This window comes from Puma concolor, chromosome D3, assembly GCF_028749965.1.
Source record: "Puma concolor isolate L17-30 chromosome D3, mPumCon1.1.hap2, whole genome shotgun sequence".
Lineage (NCBI taxonomy): Eukaryota > Metazoa > Chordata > Mammalia > Carnivora > Felidae > Puma > Puma concolor.
The window spans coordinates 23,104,446-23,126,216 of NC_141678.1; the positions used below are offsets into that span (position 1 = coordinate 23,104,446).

Here is a 21,771-nt window from a genome sequence, read left to right on the forward strand (position 1 = left end):
GTGTCAGTATTTCCACAGCAGAACAGAAACAATTTTTTTTTCTAATTCAACAGTGAAGTAAGGTTGCCAAATCACCATTCAGAAACCACTCTCAATCCTAAAGAAATTCAAGAATTTTTTAGCCAACAACATTTAGAAGTTAATCATCTTTAAGTTCACTTTCTCAGTAGACTGAATATAATCCTAAATTCAGAAGTCTACATAAGAGGTCTGGGACTGACCATTTATATCAAGTTCTATAATATACAAAGTTAATCTATAGGGATGACTGCTAAAGGGCATTAGGAACCTTTTCTGTAGTAATGTAAATATTCTCTATCTAGAATGGGATGGTGATAAGCACATATATCTGTCAAAATACACTAGATGAATACACAAAATACACTGTCACATATAACTTATATCTTAATAAACAAGACCTGAAAAGTAAATACACACAATTTAGGCTTTGAAAAATGGGAAAAAGAAAAGAAAAATGGGAAATCAAATGCTAAGAAAAAACTCATTGAAACTGATTTATTAGAAAAAAAGATTAAAAGGCTATTTGTATGGAAGCCAATCTAGGGGACTCTCAAAGTCATTTGACCCTCACCAGCTCTACTCTCCACATACCACTCCCACTACTCAACCACTTGCTGAATACTATAAGCATTTCAGTCAAAATACAGACCCTTCAAGCATTGGAGATACCTTTAAAAATAACAAGTTTGGGGGCGCCTGGGTGGCGCAGTCGGTTAAGCGTCCGACTTCAGCCAGGTCACGATCTCGCGGTCCGGGAGTTCGAGCCCCGCGTCAGGCTCTGGGCTGATGGCTCAGAGCCTGGAGCCTGTTTCCGATTCTGTGTCTCCCTCTCTCTCTGCCCCTCCCCCATTCATGCTCTGTCTCTCTCTGTTCCAAAAATAAATAAACGTTGGAAAAAAAAAAAAAAACAAGTCTGGGGGCGCCTGGGTGGCGTCCGACCTCGGCTCAGGTCATGATCTCGCAGTCTGTGCGGTCCGTGAGTTCGAGCCCCGCGTCGGGCTCTGTGCTGACAGCTCAGAGCCTGGAGCCTGTTTCAGATTCTGTGTCTCCCTCTCTCTCTGACCCTCCCCCATTCATGCTCTGTCTCTGTCTCAAAAATAAATAAACGTTAAAAAAAAAAAATTAAAAAAAAAAAAATAACAACAAGTCTGGGGCAGGGAGAACAAGCCTGAGTAAATGGACAACAGACAATAGTAAATGCACACTTTTCCAAAGCTACCTTACAATAATCTAAAAGGAACTGTGCATATTCTTTTAAAATCCTCTAACAATTCATGGGGGGGGGGGTGGGAATCAAAAAGAATTTGGACAAATGAGGGGTGCCTGGCTGGTTCAGTTGGTAGAGCGTGCAACTCTTGTTCTCACGGCTGTGTGTGCCCCACAATGGGTGTAGAGATTACTTAAAATCTTTAAAAAAATTAGATAAATGATAATGGGAAATCAAAGAAATATGAATGTTCATCATATGAAAATATACTCAACCTCATAAATAATCAGAAAAATACAAATAAAAACAATGAAGATAACTGTTTTCCATTCATTAAGATTGGCCAAAATTAAGACACTATTTACTTTCAAATATTGTAATGAGTATGGAAAATGACTTCTTGCATACAGTTTGGGTAGAAGTAAAATTGTTATAGCTACTTTGGTTTGTTGTTGTTGTTTAAAGATTTTGATTTTTGTTTTTAATGTTTATTCATTTTTGAGAGACAGAAACAGAGCATAAGCAGGGTAGGGGCAGAGAGAGAGAGAAGGAGACACAGAATCCAAAGCAGGCTCCAGGATCCAAGCTGTCAGCACAGAGCCCAATGCAGGGCTCAAATCCATGAACCATGAGACCATGACCTGAGCCAAAGTCAGACACTTAACCAAATGAGAGCTACCCAGGCACCCCCTAAAGATTTTATTTTTAAGTAATCTCTACACCGAACATGGGGCTTGAACTTAAAAGTCTGAGATCAAGACTCGCATGCTCCCACCAACTGAGCCAGCTAGGCAACCCTGTCACAGCTACTTTGAAGCACATTTTGGCAGCATATTAAAACTATAGCTATGTAGGGGTGCCTGGCTGGCTCAGTCAATATGTCATGTGACCTTTTATTTTTTTAAATGTCTTTATTTTTGACAAAGACAGACACAGCATGAGTGGGGGAGGGGCAGAGAGAGAGGGGGAGACACAGAATTCGAAGCAGGCTCCAGGCTCCGAGCTATCAGCACAGAGCCCAACAAGGGGCTCAAACTCACGGACTGCGAGATCATGACCTGAGCCAAAGTCGGACGCTCAACCGACTGAGCCACCCAGGCACCCCAATACAGCATGTGACTCTTGATCTCAGGGTTATAAGTTCAAGCTCCATATTGGGCAGAGAGCTTACATTAAAAAAAAAAAAAAAAAAACTATAACTATGTATACCAACCATATGACTCAGCAAATCTATTTCTCTTGACACTCAGAGTGCCATCCATGTGCATGGAGATGTAAAAAAAAAAAAAAAACCCTCACTGCAACAAACAGAAGAAAATACTGAAAACAACCTAAATGTTCACCAGAAGAGTAACTACATGAATAAAAAATTATGTTCATATTATGGAATGCTCTATAATATTTAAGCAAAGGTCTCTACAACATATTACTGAGAAAAAATATAAAATGTAGAGAGGTATGTACAGTATATTAAGAAAAGGAAAAAAGAGCGGCACCTGGGTGGCTCAATCAGTTAAGCATCCGACTTCAGCTCAGGTCACGATCTCGTGGTACGTGAGTTTGAGCCCCACATCAGGCCCCGTGCAGACAGCTAAGAGCCTGGAGCCTGTTTCAGATTCTGTGTCTCCCTCCATCTCTGCTCCTCTCCACCACACACACACACACACACAAACCCCTCAAAAATTAACAAACCTTAAGAAAAAAATTTTTAAGAGGGAAAAAATGTCATTTTATTAAGGAGTATATAAACACACAAAGATAAGAGGGAAAAAGCATGGGGGTGGTGGTGAGGAGGCTACTAAATGAATTATAGTGATTATAAAAATAATCAAAAGACCAGGACTGAAAATCATTAAAAGAATTAAAGCCTTATCTTTAATGTTTTAACATTTTACAAGGAGAACATATTCACCTACTCATGTACTGAAATTTTATTTTGGAAAGCATTGATACAAATAAGAAAAGATTATTAAGTTCTCCTCCCTTAAATAATTCAACCTGAGAAATATTACCATCATTTCACACAAGCTGCTGTGCCTACATCATGTACCATTATTGCTGCTTTGGAAAGCCCATCAACACTCAAATTTTCTCATAAACTGCTATCTCTAAGGAAGAAAAACATTACTCTTTAATACACTTCAAAAATCTGTAAGGGACAATGAAACAAACAAAAAAACCAAGAATTTAAAACAAAAAAACTTCAAAACTACAAAACACTGCTGAAAAATCAAAAGCAACCTAAACATGGTCGCCTGGGTGGTTCAGTTGGCCAAGCATCTTGATTTTGGCTCAGATCGAGGCACATGATGGGCTCTGTGATGACAGCAGGAAGCCTGCTTTGGATTCTCTCTCTCTGCCCCTTCCCACCTATGCATGCTTTCTCTCTCTCTCAAAATAAATAAATAAATCTAAAAAAATAATAAAAACCTAAACAAAGGGAAAGGGACCCAACATCCATGACTCAAAAGATTTGTTAAGATAGCATTAATATAAACATTTTTTTTTCAAGAGAGAGAGAGACCATGCACAAGTAGGGGAGAGGGGCAGAAGGAGAAGGAGAATCTTCAGCAGGCTCCATGCCCAGTGTGGAGCCTGACACAGGGCTCCATCCCACAACCCTAGGATCATGACCTGAGCCGATGTTAAGAGTCAAGATGCTCAACTGTCTGAGACACCCAGGTGCCCCAATATTATAAACTTTTATAAGAAAAGTTAGAGGAGTAAACCTTCATGCCACTGGATTATGTAGCAGTTTCTCAAATAAAAAAATCAAAACCATAAATAACCAAAGAAAAAATAAATACATGGGATTTTATCAAAATTAAGCATTTTTGTGCTTCAAAGGGCACCATCAAGAAAGAGAAAAGATAAGCAGCCTGAGGTGATTTCTGAAATGGTTCACTATTCACTTGACCCAGGGGCAAACCCTCCCCCCCCACACACACACAAAATCATACAAATCAAGAGGTTCAAATCTTTGTGCTTACTTTAAGAACGCCATGAAACTACCCAGACCATCAAGGGTATGCATATCCAAAAAACCACCAAGTATCTGAAGGATGTCACTTTATAGAAATGCGTACTATTCTGTCAGTAAAATGGCGGAGTTGGTAGGCGTGCCTCTGCCAAACAGTGGGGTTGGACACACAGCTGGTGGCCCAAAAACAGTGAATTTTTGCTGCATTTGCTTAAAACTGCAGAGTTAATGCTGAAGCAGTTTAAATTCTCTGGTCATTGAACATATCTAGGTGAATAAAAGCCCTCAAGACATGGCACAGAACTTACAGAGCTCATGTTCAGACTAACCCATATAAAGCTCTTACTGAAAAAGAACAAACTGTTCCTAAATCAAGAGATATCCCAGAAAAAGATATCCCAAAACAAACAAAAACTCATGCCCCAGGAGTAAATTCAGAAGATAAATGCAAATAAAAGGTAAGAAAGGAAACAAGAGACAATCCATGAAATGGGAGAAAATTTTTGCAAATTATGTACCTAGTAAGGGACTTGTATCCACAATATATAAAGAACACTACACCTCAACAAGAATTTTTAAAATAATAAACTTTAAAATGAGCAAAAATCTGAACATTTCTCCAAAGATATACAAATGGCCAACAAGCACATGAAAAGATGCTCAACATCATTAGTAATTAGGGAAATGTAAATCAAAACCACAATGATATGCCATTTCAAATCCACTAAGGATGGCTAGAAATTGAAGAAGTAAATAACAAGTGTTATTAAAGATGTAGAAAAATTGCAACCTTAATAAGTATATTGGAAATGTAAATGGTACAGTCCCTATTGAAAACAGTCTGGCAGTCCTTCAAAAAGCTAAAACATATAGTTATCATAAGACTGAGCAATTTCACTCCTAGGTATATACCCTCAAGAACTGAAAAATATGTGTCGACACCAAAACCTATATATAAACATTCGTAACAGCAGTATTCATAGTGAAAAAGTGCAATCTAATGTCTATTGATGGATTAATAGATAAAAATGTGGTATGATCCATACAATGGTACACTACTCAAGCATGAAAAGGGATTAAGTATTGATCCTTGCTACAACATGGATGAACTTTTAGAAACATTATGCCAAGTGAAACTGGACACAAAAGGCTACAAAATATCCAGAATAAGAATATCCACAAAAACCGAAAGTGAACTATTGGTTGCCAGAGACCTAAGAGAGGTGGGAAAAGGGAGTAACTGCTAAATGGTACAGGGTACAGCATATATTTGGGGATGATAAAAACGTACTGGGGGCACCTGGGTGGCTCAGTCAGTTGGGCATCCAATTTCAGCTCTGCTCACCATCTCACAGTTCGTGGGTTCGTGAGTTTGAGCCCCTTATCAGGCTCTCTGCTGTCAGTGCAGAGGTTGCTTCTGATCCTCTGTACCTGTCTGCCCCTCCCCCACTCATCTCTCTCTCAAAAAATAAACATTTTTTTTTAATTTCAATAAAAAGTTCTGAAATTGGTGGTGATGACTATACAACTCCATGAATATACTAAAATCCATAGAACTGCATACTTTAAAAGGGTGAATTTTCTGGCATGTGAATTATATTTCAACAAGCTGTTTTTTTGTTTTGTTTTTAAGAAAAACAAGAAGGAAAATAATAGGCTTCTATTTTTCACTCCTTGTTTTTTCTTTCTTTAATGGGATTTGTACTAATCAAAGCTCTCCAGAGAAACAAAACCAATAGGAGATATATATGTACACGTACACGTACACACACACACAGAGATTATGAGAAATTAGCTCATACAACTGAAGAAGATGAAAAGTCTCATCTGCTGGTGGTATAGTTTCAGTCCAAGTCCAAAGGCCTGAGAACCAAAGAAGGTGATGTGTAAGTTCCAGTCCAAGGGCAGGGGAAGAACAATGTCCCAGTTCAACCAGGCAGGCAAAAAGAGGCAAATTCCTTCTTCTGCTGCCTTTTTGTTCTATTCAGACCCTCAAAGTATAGGATGATGCCCACCCACATTGGAAAGGGCAATCTACTTTACCGAGTCCACCTATTCAAATGTTAACTCACCAAGAAACCCCCTCAGATATAGCCAGAAAAAAAATGTTTAATCTTAGGCACCTCTGGACCCAATCAAGAGGACATATAAAATTAACCATCAAAGGGGTGTGTGGCTGGCTCAGTTAGAACGTGTGACTTTTGATCTCAGAGTTGTGAGTTTTGAGCCCCGTGCTGGGTATAGAGATTACTTAAAAAAAAATAAAATCTTTAAAAAAATTTTAACCGTCACAAGATTTAACCCTTTATATGTTTAAGTTTATTTTGAGAGAGGGCACGAGCAGGGGGAAGGGCAGAGAGAGAGGGAGAATCCCAAGCCAACTCCGTGCAGTCAGCACAGAGCCCAATGTGGGGCTCAAACTCATGAACCATGAGATCATGACCTCAGCTGAAATCAAGAGTTGTATGCTTAACTGAGCCACCCAGGGACCCCAAGGTTAAACCCTTTAAGTTGTATCTGTAATTATTCACTATAAAGCTCAGCCACTCCCAAGCGGTTACCCCAACATCCAGGCAGACCATAGTACACACAAATTACTACTGCCGTCAAAAAAAATTAAGGGAAAATGCTTTCCAAATTATTTCATGGCAAATCTTTTTAAAAACTGTTATTTATGACTACCAAACCAATTATAACATGGTAGAGATTATCAAGTTGGTTACAAATTAGAAAAGCTAGCAATTCTATTCCTGGTCCAAGAAACAAAAAAATACAGAAAATAAAATACACTAACAATGAACAACCCAAAAGAAAATTAAGAAAACACTTCTATTTACAATAGCATTAAAGAATAAAATACTTATGAATTAACCAAAAAAGCAAAAGACTCATATGCTAAAAACAACAAAATCTGCTAAAAAAAAAAAAAAGTGTAAAGACAACACAAATAAGTGAAATATCATGTTCATAGATTAAAATGCTTAATATTGTGAAGAGGTCACTTACCTAAGTGACACACAGATTCAAATCAATCCCTATCAAAACCCCAATGATGTTTTTTGCAGAAATAGAAAACTCTATCCTAAAATTCATATGGAATTTCAAAGGACCCTGAACAGCCAAAACAATCCGGAAAAAAATGAACATTGGAAAAGTCACACTTCCTGATTTCAAAATTTACTACAAAGCTATAGTTATCAAAACGGTGTAGTACTGCAACTAGAATAGAAAGCTCAGAAATAAAACCTCACACATACAGGGGCAAATGGTTTTCTAAAAGGGTACCAAGACTATTCAACAGGAAAAAGACCATCTTTTCAACAAATAGTCCTGGGAAAACCAAATATCCACATTCAAAAGAATGAAGTTGGACCTTTATTTTATACCATACACAAAATTTAAATCAAAATACATCAGAGAACTAAAACTATAAAACTCTTAGGAGAAAGCATACAAGGAAAGCTTCATGACACTGCATTTCACCATGATTTCTTGGAAATAACACAAAAGGTACAGGCAACCAAAGAAAAAATGAACAAATGGGGCACCTTGCTGGTTGAGTCAGTGGAGTATGGAAGTCCTGATCTCGGGCTGTGGGTTTGAGCCCCTGTTGGGTGCAGAGATTTAAAAAAATAAATAAAAAAAAAAAGATTTTTATTTTTAAGTAAATTTATTTTAGAGAGAGAGAGCATACACTCATGAGCAGGGAAAGGAGGGCGGGGGTGGGGGGTGGGGAGAGAATCTTGAGCAGGATCCATGCTCAACACAGAGCCCAACACGGGGCTCAATCTTAAAACCATTAGATCATGACCTGAGCTGAAATCAAAAGTTGGGACTCAACCACCTGACCCACCCAGGCGCCCACCCATTTTATTAAGTAGCCTTCACACCCAGCACAGAGCCCAATGCAGGGCTTAAACCCACAACCCTGAGATCAAGCCCTTAGCTGAGATCGAGTCGGACACTTAACCAACTGAGCCACCGGGGATCCCCTCAATAGGTATTTTTAAAAAAACTACAATTCAACCACAAAAAAAAATAAATAAATAATGGGTAGAAGACTTCCTATATAGACTAAATGTTGGCGCCCCCTCAAAATTCAAATGTTGAAACCTAATCTCCAGTGTTAATCATATTTAGAGAAAGGACCTTTACAGAAGTAATTAAGGTTAAATGAGGTCATAAGAGTAGGACTCTGGATCCTGTAAAATTAATATCCTTATAAGAAGAGACACCAGAGAGCGCTCTCCATCCTGGTCAGAGGAAAGGCCAGATGAAGGCAAAGTAGTCTTCTATAAGCAAAGAAAAGAGCCTTCACAGAAAACTGAACCCTGCTAAAAACTTCGATCTTGGACTTTCCAGGCTCCAGAACTGGGAGAATATAATAAATTTCTCTTGTTCTTTAAGCCACCCAGCCTGTGTATTTTATTATGGCAGCCTGAGCAGGCTAATACAGACTTAGACACCAATGCAAAGACAACATACAAAAAGCCAGTAAGCACAAGAAAAGAGCTCAACATCACTAGTCACTAGGGAAATGTAAATCAAATCCACCATGATTTACTACTTCACACTCATGAAGATGGCTACTATTTTAAACAAATAAATAATAAAGTGAAGAGCACCTGGATGGCTCAGTCAGTAGAGTGCAGGGTTATAGTTTTAAGCCCCATGCTGGACCTAAAGATTACTTAAAAATAATGCTGGGCATGGGGGCACCTGAGTGGCTCTGTCAAGTGGAGTGTCCAACTCTTGATTTCGGTTCAGGTCATAATATCACAGTTCATGGGATCAAGCCCCACATCAGGCTTTGCACTGACAATGCAGAGCCTGCTTGGGATTCTCTACCTCTCTCTCTGCCCCCTCCCTGACTTGTGCACGCTCACATACTCTCTCCCCCAAAATAAATAAACATTAAAAAAAATAATACCAGGCGTGCAGCCTACTTAAAAAAATATATTCTGATTCTGATATCCAAAATTAAAAATAAAATCTTTAAAAAAAAAAAAAAAAGTGTTGGCTACCCTGTGGAGAAATTGGAATTCTTGTGCATTGCTGATGGGAATGTAAAATGGCACAGCAACCTGGAAGAGTATGGAAATTCCTCAAAAAATTAAACATAAAATTACAGTATGATACAGCAATTCCACTTCTGGATACGTACCCAAAAAAACTGAAAAGTAGGGACATGAACAGGTATTTGTATATCCATGTTCACAGCACTGCTTACAAAAGCCAAAAGGTGGAAGCAACCCATGTGTCTGTCAATGGATGAATGGATAAACAAAACATGACATGTACCTACAGTGGCATATTATTCAGCTTTAAAAAGGAAGAAAATTTTCACAAAAGCTACAACATGGATGAACCAACATTGTGCTGAATGAAATCAGCCAGTCGCCAAAGAACAAATATTGTAGGATTCCGTTAACATGAGGTACTTAGAGTAGTCAAATTCAGAGAAACAGCAGAATAGTGGTTGCTAGGGGCTTGGGAGAGGGATGAATGGACAGTTAGTGTTTAATGGCTACAGAGTCTCAGGGAAGATGAAAAGGCTCTAGAGATGGACGGTGGGGATGGTTGCACAAGAATGTCAATGTACTTCATGCCACAAAACTGTACACCTAAAAATGGTTAAAATGGGGGACACCTGGGTGGCTCAGTCAGTTAAGTGTCCGACTTCGGCTCAAGTCATGATCTTGTAGTCTGTGAGTCCAAGCCCCACACTGGGCTCTGTGCTGACAGCTCAGAGCCTGGAGCCTGATTCAGATTCTGTGTCTCCCTCTTTCTGCCACTCCACCACTCACACTCTGTCTCTCTCTAAAAATAAATAAATGTTAAAATGGTAAATTTCATGTTATGTATATTTTACAATTACATACGCATAAAGTAAAAGTAAATTATATATGCATAAAAGTGAAATAATGCATTAAAAAATAATACAGTAAAAATCTTAAGTTCCCCAAAAGAAACTCCCCAAAATATTAATATGATGTTCATTAACAGGATGTGTAAAGAGGGGGGAAAAACACCCTGGAGTTTTTGTTAGAACTCCGACATATTAAATTTGTAGACTATCTTTTTCATCCAAATACAGTTGACACACAATGTTAGTTTCAGGTGTACAACATAGTGATTCAACAACTCTACACCTTATGCTATGCTCACCAAAACTGTAGCTACCATCTGTCAAAATACAGCACTATTACTATACTGTTGACTATATTCCCCGATGTACCTTTCAGACTCCCCCACACTGTGACTTATTCAGTCCCTAACTAGAAGCCTGTACACCTCCCACTCTCTCTCCTTCACTCATTTTGCATATCCCCCATCCTCCTCTCCTCTGGCAACCATCAGTTTGTTTTCTTCTGTATCTACGGATCTGTTTCTGTGTAAGTTCTAAATCTTTAAAATAAAATTAGTAAACTTGAAGAAATCAAACAGTCACTCATATCTTCAAAGAAGAATATCAAAAGGCAAAAAATAGAAGCAAAACTCACAAGTTTTAGCTTTTGCATTTGGTCAGCAATCTTTAAACCAAATGTAATTTATATCTATGCTTTATACCAAAGTTTGAACAATTTCTAGAGATTTTTTTTTTTTAAGTAGACTCCATGCCTAAAGTGGGGCCTGAACTCATGACCCTGAGGTCAAGAGTTGAATACCTGACCAACAGAGCCAGCCAGGTGCCCCACTAGAGATTCACATATAAGGTTAAAAACAAAAAGAAGCTTGGGGTTCAGTTGGTTAAGCGTCTGACTTTGGCTCAAGTCATAATCTCACATTTCATGGGTTTGAGCCCCGCGTCGAGCTCAGACAGCTCAGAGCTTGGAGGCTGCTTTGGATTCTGGGTCTCCCTCTCTGCACCTCTGCCTCTCATGCTCGCTTGCTCTCTCTCTCTCTCAAAAATAAACAAACATTAAAAGTTATTTTTAAAAAACAAAACAAAAAGAAGCTTTATCCATAATAGGTGTACAAGACTGGTGTTGACATGATTTCCTTCACCTCTAAGATTCTCTTCCTATCATTGAAAAAGTTTAAATATCAGGGCGCCTGGGTGGCTCAGTCAGTTGAGCGTCCAACTTCGGCTCAGGTCATGATCTCACAGCTCATGGGTTCGAGCCCCACATCGGGCTGTGTACTGACAGCTCAGAACCTGGAACCTGCTTCGGATTCTGTATCTGCCTCTCTCTCTGTCCCCCTCCAGCTTGCACTCTGGCTCTCTCTCTCTCAAAAATAAACATTAAAAACAAAAAGTTAAAAAAGAAAAAGTTTAAATATCAACCATTTCTCTTTTATTATAAAGATGCAAAATATAAATATCCAAATGAATATTACATTCAAATATTCTAAATACCAGTAGATACCAACACACACAAAAATTTATCAAGGGGAGCGCCTAGGTGGTTTAGTTGGTTAAGCGTCTGACTTTGGCTCAGGTCATGATCTCGCAGTTAGTGAGTTCGAACCCAGCATCGGGCTATGTGCTGACAGCTCTGAGCTGGGAGCCTGCTTGGGATTCCGTGTCTCCTCTCTCTCTCTCTCTCTCTCTCTCTGCCCCTCCCCCTCCCTCTCAAAAATAAACATTAATTTTTTTTTTAATTTTAACAAGGTACCTGAAGTCCCATATCCAGCTTAAGTACTCTATATTCCTAAAGTATTAATCTTGCAAGAATTTCCTGATGGGCTTAATTTTACAAAGATTCCAACAAAATGTTATTTTCTCTAGCCTATCATAGATGGTTTAATTAGGAGAAATGAGTCACTAAATTAGCACAATATGGAGTGACCTAATAATTTTTATTTAGCTAATAAGGAGTAACGGAGTTCCTTAGTCATCTGATTAAAGTTTTAGAGTAAATTACCTTAATCTTTAAAATAATAAAAGCACAGGAAAAATAAAATACACATACAGTCATTACCTGATAACCTAACAAAGTTAGATACCTGAAATACAAACATAATTATACTGGGTTGAATTTAATCTAGAAAAATATTTCTTACAAATTAAAACCAGGACTAGAAACATGCCCAAAGGTAAATAGAAATTAACAGACTAGAAATACTTATTAAATTTCAAGAGGCAAATGTCTTATAGGGCATGTATCACAACTTTACAATAGTAATTTTATTAACTTTTTTATAAGAAAACCTCCCTTCATGGCTAGCTTTTGCTTTCAACGTTTATAAAATTAGGCAGTTTAAACCACTTTGCCAAATGTTATCAATGAGAAATCCATGCCAAGACAGAATTTTTTTTTCATTTTTCTTTTTGGATGTTTGTTTATTTTTGAGAGACAGAGACAGAGAGACAGAGCATGAGCAGGGGAGGGGCAGAGAGAGGGAGACACAGAACCCGAAGCAGGCTCCAGGCTCTGAGCTGTCAGCACAGAGCCCAAAGTGGGACTCGAACTCACAAGCTGTGAGATCATGACCTGAGCCGAAGTTGGACGCTCAACTGACTGAGCCACCCAGGCGCCCCTCATTTTTTTAATAGTTTACCTTTGAGAGAGCACATGCATGAGCAGGGGAGGAACAGAGAGAAGGAGACAGAAGATCCTAAGTGGGCTCCATGCTGACAGCAGCTCGATATGGGGCTCAAACTCACCAACCCGAGATCATGACCTGAGCCCAAGTCAGACATTTAATCAACTGAGCCACCCAAGCACCCCCACCCCTTTTTTTTAAGTAGACCACACCCAAAGTGAGGCTGGAACTCAGGACTCTGAGGATCTAGCCTCTCATGCTCTACTGACTGAGCCAGCCAGGCATTCCAGAATGCCACTTACTTTTAAATATGTATACTTTTGGTATTAAATAAAAATCCAACCTACAAAAGAACTAGTAAGACGTGGGGCCTGGGGAGCCTGGATGGCTCAGTCTGTATAAAATGCAACTCTTGATCTTGGGATTGTTGAATTTGTGCCCCACGTTGGGTATGGAAGCCTACTTTTAAAAAAAGGAAAAAAAAAAAAAAAAGAAGTGAGGCCTAGAGAAAACGTTTTTCCTCCCCCAGGAAAAAAGAAAACAAAAAAACACAAAAAAACAGGACATATAAAATGAGGAAACAATTAATGACCCAGTGACTACTAGCAAAACAATGTAGTCATATGATATGACATTGAGAGCTATAATTTTAGATTTTAGCCTGATACTAAAAGGTCTCTTATGGGGAGGAAAGAAATAATTCAACTGAACATACAGACAATACTTTCTCTGTACTCTTAAAGGCAAACAATATTGTGTACCTCTACCCTTTAGTATCCACAACCAGGGGGCGCCTACGTGGCTCAGGCAGCTAAGCCCTCTGACTCCTGATATAGGCTCAGGGTTCATCGGCTCACTGATGGTGAGATCAAGCTGTCAGAGTGTCTGGCTCTGCACTCACAGTGCAGAGCCTGCTTGGGATTCTCTCTCTGTCCCTTCCCCCCTTGTAACTCCCTCTCTCAAAATAAATAAACTTGAATTTAAAAAAACAGAATCCACAACCAGCAGTATTTTGTTCTTAAATTCCCTTTACTCTTAACAAGTGACATATGCTCCCTTTATTTTTGTTAAATGTTTGTTTATTTTGAGAGAGGGCACAGAGACAAAGTGAGAGAAAGAATCTCAAACAGGTTCTGTGCTGTCAGCACAGCACCTGATGTGGGGTTCCATCTCAGGAACTGTGAGATCATGACCTGAGCTGAAATCAAGAGTCTGATGCTTAGTGCCTGAGCCACCCAGGTGCCCAGGTATGCTCCCTCTAAATTAACAGTTGATTTTCTTTTTTAATTTAACTAACTAATAGCTGATTGAGAATTTTCATAGAGATTCTGGTAAAACCCCCAGTGTACCAAAAAAGAAGAAGACCATCATAACTATTCAGCATATTTTTTACCCACTTGATTCAAGAAAGCCAACTTATACATGAGTAATTCCGTAGGCTCCTATGCCTATTCCTTTTCTTGTGTAGGCCATAAACTGTACTGAAGTCAGAGTCCACATAATCTTGCTCACTACTGCATCCACAATGCCTAGGGCATAACAGTGTCTAGTACATAGGTGGCACTTGGTAAATATTGTATTAATACATCTAAGCCAAATCATGTAAAGGAAGCAGGTAAAACTATAAAAGAGGACAAGGTTTCAAGGCACAGGAAATGTCTCAGAGAGCTTTTGCCTGTTACCAAAATGAAAATTTTGAAGTTCAAAATTAATTAGAATACATGGAAGTTATTTTAAATTATACAACCAATTTAGAGATGCTCAACTGGGGCACCTGGGTGGCTCAGTCGGTTGAGCGGCCGACTTCAGCTCAGGTCATGATCTCGCGGTCCGTGAGTTCGAGCCCCGCGTCGGGCTCTGTGCTGACAGCTCAGAGCCTGGAGCCTGTTTCAGATTCTGTGTCTCCCTCTCTCTGACCCTCCCCCGTTCATGCTCTGTCTCTGTCTCAAAAATAAATATTTAAATAAATAAATAAATAAATAAATAAATAAATAAATAAATAAATAAATAAATAATAGAGATGCTCAATTAACATCATGGACTTATTTCTCAATATATGTATAAAATAAATCCTTATTCTGGCATACACTGGTAGACTAGTGTAAGAACTATATATATCTCTTAACGTTGTAAACAGCACAAGTACAGATAATGCTCAACACTTCCCTTCCAGGTTCATCTCATGCCAGATAACACGAGCAGTTACTAACCTTTTCTAAATTAAATACTTAAACTCTGCATTAACAACATAAGGTATTTGAAGATTTTAGAAAAGTATTTTACAATTTCAAGACAGGCAACTTCCTTATGTAAAGTGATCCCTTACTAGCTATTCAAATCTCATTTAATGATTAGCAAATACCGTTTACTCATAAGATCTTCAAGCTACACAAAGATCTTACTTACACACACATATCATGGATGAAGCACCTGGGTGGCTCAGTTAGTTGCCTATCCAACTCGATTTCAGCTCAAGTCACAATCCCAGGGTCATGGGATGGAGCCTCATGTGGAGCTCTGTGCTGAGCATGGAGCCTGCTTAGGATTCTATTCTCTCTCCCTTTGCCCCTCTCCCTGGCACACACTCTCTATAATATATTTATTTATTTATATATATATATATATATATATATATATATATAAAATTTTACTTATAATAAAATGACCTTTCCTGATAGAATTTAAAATATACGTATTAAAAAATAAAATAACTTTTAAAATTTTGTATCATGGACACAAAAAAGCTATAAAATGAAAGCAAACAACAGGTACTAAATAAATGCACAATATTTTTATAACCTTCTATCTAAGTTACCTAGTAGTAATGATGAAAATAAAATAAGCGGAGGGGCACCTGGGTGGCTCCGTCAGTTAAGCAACCGGCTCTTGACTTCAGCTCATGATCTCACAGTTTGTGGGTTCAAGCCCCACACTGGACTCTGCGCTGGCAGTGCAAAGCCTACTTACGATTCTTTCTCTGCCCCTCCCCCATTCATGTGCTCTATCAAAATAAATAAACTTAAAAAAAATGGGGGGGGGGCGCTTGGGTGGTTCACTCGGTTGGGCATCGGACTTCAGCTCAGGTCATGACTTCAGCTCAAATCTGTGAGTTCAAGCCCTACGTTAGGCTGTGCTGACAGCTCAAGGCTGGAGCCTGCTTCGGATTCCGTGTCTCCCTCTCTCTGCCCTCTCTCATTCATGTTCTGGCTCTCTCTTGCTCTCAAAAATAAATAAACATTTAAAAAAAATTTTAATGCAGGGAAAGTACTAAACATCTTTTGCCAATATTTACATGCTAGCACTATTCTTGCGACGCCTGGGTGGCTCAGTCAGTTAAGTGTGTGACTTCAGCTCAAGTCATGATCCTACAGTCTGTGAGTCCAAGCCCCACATTGGGCTTTGTGCTGACAGCTCAGAGCCTGGAGCCTGATTCAGATTCTGTGTCTCCCTTTCTCTCTGCCCCTCCGCCTCTCTCTCTCTCAAAAATAAACATTAACAAAATTAGGGGTGCCTGGGTGGCTCAGTCAGTTGAGCATCTGACTTTGGCTCAGGTCATGATCTCACAGTTCATGAGTTTGAGTCCTGCACTGGGCTCTGTGCTAACAACTTAGAGCCTGGAACCTGCTTCAGATTCTGTGTCTCCTTCTCTCTCTGGCCCTCCCCTGCTCATGCTCTGTCTCTCCCTCTCCCTCCCTCCCTCTCTCTCTCTCAAAAATAAAAAACATTAAAAAAAAATGTTTTTAATTAGATGCTAGCACTATTCTTATTTAAATGGTGCCAAATTTGGCACAAAGACTTGTTCCAGTGAAATAAAGATTCTAGTAAACAAAGACGGTCCACTTTTGGTGAAAACTGTTTTTTTAAGTAATCTGTACACCCAACGTAGGGTTCAAACTCATGACCGTGAGATCAAAAGTTACATGCTCAGATACCTGAGTGGCTCAGTCAGTTGAGCATCTGACTCAATTTTCTGCTCAGGTCGTGATCCCAGGGTGGTGGGATTGAGCCCCATGTCAAAACATGGAGCCTCCTTAGGATTCTCTCTTTCTCTTCCTCTGCCCCTCCTCCCCTGCTTGCACTCTCTAAAATGGAAAAAAAAAAAAAAATTAATAAAAAAAGAACTCCACGATCTTCCAACTGAGGCAGCCAGCTGCCCCAATTTTGGTGAAAGTTACACAGAAATTACACATTATGATTATAAAGTCTACTAGTATGTGTTGCAACTTTTAACACAAATCCCAATACAGTACAAATTTTTAAATCTCATAAAGGGTCATTTTCCTTTAGCGATGAGGAGTGGGGAAAAAAATATTACTAAGAAAACAAAACTGAAGTCTGTAATCTTAAACAATAACCCAACTACAAAGGATACCGTTAGCCATACAATTTTTCCTTTAAGCAATACACATAAAAATTTTAATGCCTCCTTCATATGAAAAAATAGTCACTTAAAATCACCTTCCCTTTTCTAATGTTAAAGTGGGTTTTTAAGAGGCTAATCCTCTTAATTATTCCCATATTCTAATGAATACCAGCTCCTAGAAGCCAATACAAAATCCTTCACTGCAAGTGTTAGGATATTATAGAACAAGAGCAGAATCCATAATTAATTAGTGACTTTGTATCTTAAAGCTCAAACTACTGTAGTTACAGTGGCCAGTGAGACAGTTCCAGCTAGCAATTGTAGGCATTAGGAAGCAAATGGTAAAGTAGTAGATCAGGGTAGTATTTACAATCCTATTATAAAGGCTAAACATTTCTTAATTTACATAAAATCTTGTAATGAATAATTAGAACATGGATATTGGCTAAGCCAAGACAGCTGCTGCAAAAGGTTGCCTGCAAAATGCAATATATTAATGTGGTCAAAGGCTGTAATAGTTTTTGTTTTGGGTTTTTTTTTTTTTTTTTTTTTTTTGAGTAATCTACACCAACTTGGGGCTTAAACTCACAACCCCAAGATCAAGAGTTGCATGCTCTACAGACTGACCCAGCCAGGCACCCCTGTATAATAGCTTTTATCATACAGAATCTTGCGTTTCTAAAATATCAGTCTAGCCACGATGGAGTAACTGGTTTGGGACTAGCCCTCCCACCATAACCAACTGGACATAATGTATAAAACAGTTCTTGGCTCAGAACTGTGACCCTTGACAGAAGGGAGACAAATCATCTGAGATCTATGACTACCTAACCTTTTTGCCCCAAAGCACTTTTCACACCCTGGCCAAAAAGGGGGAATCCAAGCTGAGCAGCCAACGCAACAGAAACTCAAACATAAGTTTCAAAAGGCCAAGGCAGCTATAACCTCTACGGCATTCTTGTGTCTTTACTAAACTAAGCTGTACATGAGTGGGCAAATAAAGTAGTTGCTCATTACCTAATGGTTCTTAGGTACTATTAAACATAACTACCACTGGAGTTCACAGACCTCTGATTCTGACAGACCACAGGAGAGAGACCTTACTGAACACTAAAGAGCAATCAGTTGAGAAGACATTAGCAGAGCTCAACTCGCCCTAGGACAAAGACTCCTTCCTCTTTTGGCTTACCCTAACACAGGTCTAAATAAAAACAAGGCCTGAAGAATTTGGATAAATATAAAATATCTTTTCCTCTTTAAAAGATGGTATTTTAGGGGTGCCTGGGTGGCTCAGTAAGCATCCGACTCCTGGTTTCAGCTCAGGTCATGATCTCACGGTTTTGTGAGTTTGAGCCCCGTATCGGGCTCTGCATTGACAGTGAGGAGCCTGCTTGGGATTTTCTCTCTCTGCCCCTCCCCTAGTCACACTGTCTCTGTCTCTCTCAAAATAAATAAATAAAAAAATTTTTTTGAATAAAAATAAAAGATGATTTTTTTAAAGCAAACATAACAATGAATTATGGGTTTTATAACACACCTAGTAAAAAATGTATGACAGGGGCGCCTGGTGGCTCAGTCGGTTGAGCATCCACCTTCAGCTCAGGTCATATCTTGCAGTTGATGAGTTTGAGCCCCGTGGCTCAGGTCATTATCTTGCAGTTGATGAGTTTGAGCCCCGTGGCTCAGGTCATTATCTTGCAGTTGATAAGTTTGAGCCCCGTGGCTCAGGTCATTATCTTGCAGTTGATGAGTTTGAGCCCCGCATCGGGCTCTGTGCTGATGGCTCAGAGCCTGGAGCCTGCCTCGGATTCTGTGTCTCCCTCTCTCTCTGCCCCTCCCCCGCTCATGCTCTGTCTCAAAAATAAATGAACATTAAAAAAATTTTTTTTAATTTAAAAAAAGTATGACAATAGCATAAAGACCAAGAGGAGGAGAAAATGGAGATATACTGCCATAAGACTCTTTTATTACATATCAAATAGTATAATATTATTTGAAGGTATTTGCTAAGTTAAAAGTGCTTACTAAAATCCCTACAGCAGCTAGGGGAATAAATAAGTACAGTCAATATGCTAATGCAGAAGATAAAGTAAATATCACAAAATACTTAATCCAAAAAACGTCAAGAAAAGAAAAAATTAACAATAGATGAGACAGTGCAAGGTGCCTGGCTGGCTCAGTCGGTGAAGCATGCAACTCTTGATCTCAGGATCATGCGTTCAAGACCCATTTTGGTTACACGGATTACTTTTTTAAAAAAATTTTTTTTAATTTAAAGAAAAGAACAGAAGTGGGTCACCTGGATAGCTCAGTTGGTTAAGCATCTGACTGTTTTGATTCAGGTCATGATCTCACAGTTCATCAGTTTGAGCCCCACAGTAGGCTCTGTGCTGGCAGTGTGGAGCCTCCTCAGGATTCTCTCTCAAAATAAATAAATAAACTTAAAAAAGAAAAAAAAAAGAATAAAGGAGATGAATACTGTCAGGGAGAAAAATCTTTTCCTCTGCTCTCCCAGGTTCAAAATTGAAGGCCTCCAAGTTAAACTGAAAATGGAGGCAAGGAGGAGAAAATTTATTCATATGTATATAACACACAAAAATGGTGACTCTCTAAACAGCTAAAGAAGAGGCCTTATATACTTAATGCAATAGTAGAGGGAGGAACTGAAAAGGCTTCTGTATAAGAACAAATGGGTTTCTAGGGAAATAAACAGAAGACAAATAAGTCTGTGATAATGTCTGTTTTTGCAGGGATGAGAGAAGTCTTATCCTTTTTTTTTTCTTTATGGCCATAAATATTCCCTGGGAAGGGCATTCACAGAAGTCTCATTCCCAAAAGATTTTGCTTTTAGAGAGTTAAGAGAAGCTCCAAAAGAGCTTCTTTCTGCATCTGCTAAATATCAAATACCTTCAGTTTAAAATAATCTTAGGACACCTGGGCAGCTCTATCAGTTAAGCATCTGACTTTTGGTTTCAGCTCAGGCATGATCTCATAGTTTGTGAGTTCGAGCCCTGCGTCAGGTTCTATGCCTGTTTGGGATTCTCTCTCCCCCCTCTCTCTTTGCAACTCTCTCGCTCACGTGCATGCACACTCTTTCTCAAACTTTAAAACATGACATAGAATAAAATAAAGTTGTAGATTATACCTGAAACTAACATAATACTGTGTTATCAACTATACTTATTAATAGTCTTTATCAATTCTGAAGGTCCAAGTAGATCCCCACAATAGAAAACAAATAGCAAGATGGCAGACTTAATCCTAACCATATCAATATTTACATTAAATGTTAATGGATCTTTGTAAAGACGCTAATTAAAAGACAGAGATACTCAGGCGCCTAGATGACTCAGTCAGTTAACCATCCGACTTCAGCTCAGGTCATGATCTCACAGTTCTTGAGTTGGAGTCCCACATTAGGCTCTGTGCTGACAGCTCAGAGCCTACAGCTCAGAGCCTAGAGCCTGCTTCACATTCTGTGTCTCCCTCTCTCTCTGCCCCTCCCCTGCTAGCGCTCTCTCTCTGAAGAACATTAAAATATTTTTTAATTTTTAAAAACTAAAAAAAAATAAATAAAAGAGATAGTCAAACTAAATTTAAAAATCAATACCTAATTATATGTTAACTATAAGAAACATGCTGTAAATATAAAGACACAGACTGAAAGTAAAAGGACGGAAAGAGATACAACATGCAAATACTAGTCATAAAAAAGTTACAAGAGCTATATTTATGCCAAAGTCATCTTAGAGATAGCAAATATTACCAAGATAAAGGGGAACAAGTCATTTATGATAGAAGGGTAAATTTACTGAGAAGACCTAACAACCCTAAAATATGTATGCACCTAAAAACAGAACTTCAAAATATAGCAAGTAAAAACTGAGAGAACTGAATCCCCAAATGTAGTTTAAGATTTCAGCACTCCTCAGGGGCGCCTGGGTGGCGCAGTCGGTTAAGCATCCGACTTCAGCCAGGTCACGATCTCGCGGTCCGTGAGTTCGAGCCCCGCGTCAGGCTCTGGGCTGATGGCTCAGAGCCTGGAGCCTGTTTCCGATTCTGTGTCTCCCTCTCTCTCTCTGCCCCTCCCCCGTTCATGCTCTGTCTCTCTCTGTCCCAAAAATAAATAAACGTTGAAAAAAAGATTTCAGCACTCCTCTTTCAGTAATAGAAGCACACAAAAAATATGTAACTATATAAAAGACTCTAATGATACTATCAACCAATAATTAATATCTACAGCAGGATACACTTTCTTTCCCAGGACACAAAGAATATTCACCCTGATATGCCTCACCATAAAACAAATTTCAAATTCAAAAGACTGAAATCTTGTATCTGTTCTCTGACCACAATGGTATTAAGTTAGAAATCAGTAACAATACGTAAAACCCCAAATATTTGTTAAATGAACAATACATTTGTAAATAATCCATAGCCAGGGGCACCTGGGTGGCTAAGTCAGTTAAGTATCCAACTTCATCTCAGGTCATGATCTTGTGGTTCAGTGTGAGTGACTTCGCAAGCAAACGAGTTCGCGAGCGAGTGAGTTCGCGTTCTGTGCTGACAGCACAGAGCCTGGAGTCTACTTCAGATTCTGTGTCTCCCTCTCTCTCTCTGCTCCTCCGGCACTCTCCCTCTCGCTCAAAAATAAACAAACATTAAAAAAAAATTTTTTTAATGATCCACAGCCAAAATGAAATTGGAAAA

The 21,771-nt window shown here is 38.9% G+C and overlaps 1 protein-coding gene across 12 annotated transcripts in view; it reads right to left on the reverse strand.

Moving 5' to 3' along the window:
- Nucleotides 1-21,771, reverse strand: part of MTMR3 (myotubularin related protein 3) — a 149,265-nt gene that overhangs the window by 96,425 nt on the left and 31,069 nt on the right. The window contains exon 2 of one of the 12 annotated variants that reach the window (XM_086682098.1): nucleotides 19,361-19,501. The exons of the other annotated variants lie outside the window; for them this stretch is intronic. The gene's annotated coding sequence lies outside the window, so the exon portion shown is untranslated. The remainder of the gene's footprint in view (nucleotides 1-19,360; nucleotides 19,502-21,771) is intronic. 12 annotated transcript variants of the gene reach the window in all.